Raw genomic sequence first — 6414 nt, forward strand, 5'->3', positions numbered from 1 at the left:
CAGAGGGAGCACCGGCGGTCGGCGTCACCGTGTCCACACCCCGGGTACCCGGAGGCGCCCCGTGCGCTACAGTTTAGGTAAATTTCTACTACACTGCGAGAATTATTGTAAGTAAAACTTTAATTTGTTATTGGTGTAAGAAGAAGTTGGTTTGGGAAGGTGTGCAAGCTTTGGTGTGGTAAACGACTTATGCGAAGGCAAGGCCTTGGTGTTGTTGGTAATGTGATCACTAGAGCCGAGCATCACGTAAGGATTGTAATTTTTATGTCTTTTTTTATGTATTTTATACCACTTGTCAGTAATCCATGTATTATTATTTATCCTTTTTTTTATGTTTCAGAATAAATTTAAATGTTTGCTTACTAAGTAATTAGTATGAACCCTGCAATAATCTACTCAACACATAATCAAGTAATTTTAGTTTTGTGTCTCTACCGTGTCTATGCGACTAGCCATGGTGAACTCAAAGTCAGCTGGGTCTAAACAGAATGATTGTAACTGGCTGTCCTGGTAGGGACGGATGTAGGCTGCTCGTCCCGGCACAGGGTAGCAGGCTACAAGATTCGTCTGAAGATGGAAATGCTTTGACAATACCTAATGTCTTACCAAAAATTATGAATACAAAACAATACGAGGTTGTATGTATTTAAATATAAGATCGTAAATATTGATGTGTTTCACATAACCTTTAGTAAATAAGTATATATACACAACTAAAAAACTTTATTCAAAAATTTTAATATATATATATATATATATATATATATATATATATATATATAAGGCGGTTAATTGTTTAATTTAACATTGTAAATAAGCTATTAATCCCCTGAAAACAATTAGTTAGTTACTAAACATTACAAACAATGTCGTAGTAGATAGTCGTGCTATAACCATTGGCTGTTTTAAGAGGGCAAAAGAGGGAAATTCCCCCTCCATCGGCAAAGATCTGAACTTTGCAAAAAAAAAATTAATGAAATGTTGATTATTAATACCACTACTAATACATTTTTCAATGGATATACTAAAAAAAATTATTGTATCATTAATGAGAAATTTACCTGAGCCTGTTTTTTAAGGAATTTATCACTATGAAGTTGGCAACACTGCTTGTTAGCTGTAGTGTAAAATATTAGCAAGAGCGTGGTAGTGAGTGTTGTTTTGGTAAACCATGTTTTTGATGCAAGGTATGCAGGGCAGTGGCGTAGCCAGGATTTGTGTATGGGGGGTGTTAAGAAGAATGGCCCGCCCGTATTAAAGCGGGTTGGGGGGGGGGGGGGGGGGTCCTCCCCCGGAAAAATTTGGATTTTAAGGTGTATAATAGTGCTATTTTAGCAGTTTTCGGTTCTTAAATTTAAATAAATTTAAATATTTATTTTATTTTATTTAATTTTTTGAGTGATGAATAGGAAATTAATTAAATATTTGGTGCTAAGGGGGGGGGGGGGGTTCAACCCCTAACCCCCCCCCCCCCTGGCTTCGCCCCTGATGCAGGGTAAGTTACAAGCTAAGCAGGAGATTCGAATACAGGTGGCAGAGATGTTCAAATATGGCATTATTGAAACGTGTGAGAGTCCTTACAACTTTCCCATTGTTATGGCATGGAAAAAATATGGCTCGCTCTGGTTTCATGTAAATTTTAAGCCCATTAACCGTCACTCTGTTTCAGATCCTTCCCAGGACACCAGCATCGCCATGCATTGGCCAGACTGGGAGAACCCAAGGTCGGTGTATTTGCAAGTCCTAGTACAGCCAGAGGACAAACCCAAAATTTGTTCACTAAACCAAATGGTAGGCGATTACATTTCAGGGACATATCATTTAGGCTAAAGGATACCTTCAAAAATGTGTGGCAGCATTCATGTATAATGTAATCGCCTACTCTTTGTCATGTTCAACAGTTTGACCTCGGCCGATATGACATTACTAGCATCGAATGCGCCACACATACCTTCCTTATCTATGGGAGACGTATTGTCATCACCCACCCACAGATGACCGATGGATAGATTCCTAAACAATATATATTAAGCGGACTTATAACATTTTCGGTGGACATCTAGAGTAAATTTCATAAGTATAATTATGTATGATGTATTGTAGAATCGCACAAGACCCAAAACCCATTATATTATCATGCCATGTAAATAATATATGTATGCATATCTATGATGTATGGTGTACCTGTTGAAATATATATTCGGGGTCAACTAGGCTTGTTAAGGATCCCTCCCCTGGTAATTCTGGGGGAGCAAAAGCTTTAATCTCATTTCTAACCAGGAGCAACCCTTTGAAGGCCCCTCCAACATTCCTCTCTGGAGAAACTCCTTGGTAATCGCTCTGAGGACTATTGTAACCCTCTCCTTAACTTGACAACACTGGGAACCATCACCTATACTCTGCCGGTCCCTCCCTTCCCCCCTTCCCAGTTGAGCAAGAGAGCAGATTAGAAATGGACCAGGCAACATGACTGATGATGGCAAAAAGGAGAAAGGTCTATCGTTTTTTAGTCTAATTTTCCCCATGCTGTTGCGTATATTTTATTGTGTATTGTAATCCTGTGTGCTATGGTATTCCTTGTATTTTTACTCGTATTATGTACTGCAAGACAAGACAATGGAAACATCTGGCATTGCAACTGTGTGTTTGATTAGTGTTTATTTATTTACTACTACTGTTATTGTATTTCTTGGCTTATGCCATGTGTAATCTACTTCCGACAAATAAAAGAAATTATAAAACTAAACTACCATGGGAGCTACTTCTCTCTCTCTCTCTCAAGCACACCAGCAACTCTGGCCACCACCAAGGACACATCTTTTAACTGGGATAAACATGTCCACCACATGGTCCTGGTACTTGAGTGCTTTGCCACCCACGGTCTCACCTGCCACTCAAAGTGTCACATCGGTAGCCGCCAAGATCGAATACTTAGGGCATTTGGTGAGTTCTGAGGGTAGACATCCCTGACCTAAGCATCTGGAGCTAATATAGCAAAAATCCAGCCCCCAAAACCAGAAACCTGCATCAGAAGTTCATGGTGCTGGTAAATTTGGTTGTACTAATATATCCCCAACTTCGCGATGGTAACAGCACCCATGACAGACCTGTTGTCTCCAAAGTAATGCTAGTGCACATGCAGCATTCTACAGGACAAAGGTGCTTTTCTGGAACTTCCATGTGCTGTCCCACCTGCAACCGGAATGTCCTACTTACATACAAACTGATTCGAGCTAGGAGGACATGGGTGCTGTGTTGTGCCGGAGAATGCAGGGTTGTCAAAGTCAGATTTTATTTTTTCCTAACCTAACTAAAAACTAAGTGTGTTTGGGAGGGGTCCAGGTTAGGGAAAGACTCTAAGTGCGTCTCTGGCTGAAGCTCTAATCATGCAGGGTTTTTAAGTCATGCGAGGGAGGAAGCATGCATCATGTGCTAGGAGGGGGATTGGCCAGCAATGGCAGTAATTGGCGCCATGACTAACTCCCCTCACTGACTATTCTAAACTAAAAACTAGATTAATTGGGCCCAGGTAAAACCTGCATAGACACAGGGAAAACCCTGGGCACTTACATGTGGGATGCAAAAATTGCATGCATTAATAACAAGCAGGTTGATTACAGGAAACAGAAAGATGGTTCCGGAAGAAGAGTTGGCCAGAGTAGAAATAAACTACTAAGCAAAGGGTGGGAACTTGGACATTGCTGTCTGCATTGCTTTGGGTGGCACTGGTTGTTTCGGGGGCGACATTTTGTCGTTTCCCACCAGACTGCCAGCCAGCCTATACCTAAATTTAAGTAATTCATTACAAGGTTGCTGCCTATATCCTTCGACCATGCCACACATTGCCACACTGCAGACCGCCTCCCTACGTAGCCGGAGTATGATTTGTCTGTTAACCAGGGGCTCTGCGCAGCATGGTATCCAGACAGGTGCATTACTATTTGTAACATTCTTATTATAACATGCCACACATTGCCGCACTGAAAACCACCTCCCTATGTAGCCGGAGTATTATTTGTCTGTTAATCAGGGGCTCTGCACAGCATGCGGAATCACCAAATTCAGTTCTGCACAGAGATGCTACAATGTGAAAAATCAAGATTGCCTCGTGGTTTTGACACTGAACCACTATTGCAACCACAATGAGGCGCGCAAGTTCACTGTATGCACGGACAATTTGTGTTTGTGGTGGCTGGGAACAATACAGGGCAGAAAAAATTCAAACAGGTGGGCCCTCAGCTTCAACCCTTCTAATTCCTTGTGGAGCACGTGATGGGCAGGGAAAGCTAGCTCCTAGACAAGCTCTCCCAGCACACCAACTTGAACAATGTCTTTCAGGAGGATGGCAGCTAGGAGGACGAACTGCTCCTAGTCACCAGAGCTGCCATATTTTATGCTACATAAACAACTATAGGAGATCCCCCCACTTCAAGAGACAGATGCCATAGTTACTTTATTGGAGGCTGCCCATGCTGTAAAGGTCGCAGACCCAACTGCTAGGTCCAAGCGCGACCTGTGCAGCTATCAGGTGGTACCAGGTCACCATATGGTAGATGGTACATTGCAGAGTCGTCCATATCGTCGTTATAGTTGTATCATAAAAACATAAGTACATTCAACCCCATTCTAATATAAGTATTTATTTCTGGATTTTCACAATAGCATAACAGGAAAATTCAATTTCTTTAAGTCAAATTTGCTCAGAATATATATTTTTTATATGTTAAAATACTTTTTTTTTTTTTTTTTGCATTTTAGGCAAGTGAGGTATAGAAGAAAAAATAAGAAAATATATATTCTCCCTGGTACATAATTTCAGATTCCACTGTTGAAGTGTTCACATCATTTCAGTATTTGGTTAAATTACAGCAATATGTTTATTTATACTCATATATGTAATTGCTTTGATCGGCTAATATGGAAGTTTTTATTTTTCTGTTGGCACATTATGTATCGCAGGTGTGAAGAACCGATTTCATTATTTTCTACTGATATACAAATTTTCATGCCCACTTTAATACACATGGAGATGACAGACGATATGGCAGAAATCAAACATCGTGTAAGACGGGCTTAATAGCAAAGTAAAGAGTTTCTTCTTGATATGTTACAAAATTTATTTAAATAAAAATATTGTTCTTAAACTCACGGTAATTCCTTTTATTAGACTTATTTTAATATGTGTGATTAATTTTTGCATAAGTGTATAGTGGAGATTGAGGCTATGGCGTACACTTACGGAAAAAATAATACCACCTACTCACTTCTAGTTTGTTTTTCTTGAAACTGTTAACAATTATTTGTATATTATACTTTTATTGATTAATATTATTTCCAAATCATTTTTTTAATAATTTAAGGTTTTAGTAAAGGCTAAGTGGAACAATGTAAAGTACGGAATTGCCCCGATGTTCGGGGCAATTCCATAGGCTACACATTTCGGGTCAATGACGTACATAATTTTACATTGTGAAACAACTATATTTGACATTTACAAAAATAAACTAAAACTAAAAATTTCACTGCCTTTGACAAAAGTAACAAACAAAGTTCTCAGCTGTATCTGAGGCACTGCAAGCTGCGTGGATCCAACCAGAACAAGAAACACATCTGAACCATAGCTCTATGTCGTGTCCAAACTCGCCACATATGAGACAGATGTCATTAGCTGATCCAACTGTCTTCTCTCTTGATATTGCTGTAGAGGTAGCAAAGCTGAAGGTTTCGACATCATCCATTTCGTTGTCATCACAAAAGTTCAAATTATCATTTCCATTATCTTCATCAGACGAACTGAAAGAAATATTTCTACGGCATCCTTTTTTATTAATCTTCCCAGGATTCAATTAATGGTACAGAAAGGCGTCTGGAATTTGTTTTTATAAATCTACTTTGTCCTTTTGGTTTCATGTCAACACATTTTCCTATCTTTTCAAAACCATTTTTTCTTGTTTTTCTTTTTTCTCGAGAGCAGCTAAGTGTAAAAACTGTAGAGTGTTGCTTTCTTGGATGTGGTTTAGTTTTTTTAGGTAGTGGAACAGGAGAAAATTTTGAAAAGGTACATGGTTTTACTTCTCTGCTGCTTGATTTTTACTGGCACTTTGCAAAGAAGAACTGGTTGTAGACTCAGTCTGCTGAGAAGAAGACGGCTGGGGTTCAACATGTTGGTTGTTTTGTTGTACAACTACTACTTTAGTCTCCTTTTGAGTGTTTTGTTCCTGTGCAGCCTCTTAATCGATGACCTGTACTGGTTCAGACTCTTTAGGTAACGGTGCAAATTCATCTACTGTGAACATTTCTGTATCTAGAGAGAAAATTCCTGTATTTTTGAAACCAGAAATACTCTTTTCCATGCTGGCAGTCCTAATGTAGGCTTTGTTGAACAGAGATGAAATGTCATAAGGTTACTTTGCA

General features: G+C 39.3%; 1 long non-coding RNA gene across 1 annotated transcript; it reads left to right on the plus strand.

Annotated features, from left to right (window-relative positions):
• Positions 1-1112: 1112 nt before the first annotated feature.
• Positions 1113-2746, plus strand: LOC134533720 (uncharacterized). Its single transcript, XR_010075375.1, has 2 exons — positions 1113-1187; positions 1670-2746. It is a non-coding gene; the product is annotated as an uncharacterized LOC134533720 (long non-coding RNA).
• The last annotated feature ends 3668 nt before the right edge of the window (positions 2747-6414 follow it).

This window comes from Bacillus rossius, chromosome 7 (assembly GCF_032445375.1).
Source record: "Bacillus rossius redtenbacheri isolate Brsri chromosome 7, Brsri_v3, whole genome shotgun sequence".
NCBI lineage: Eukaryota > Metazoa > Arthropoda > Insecta > Phasmatodea > Bacillidae > Bacillus > Bacillus rossius.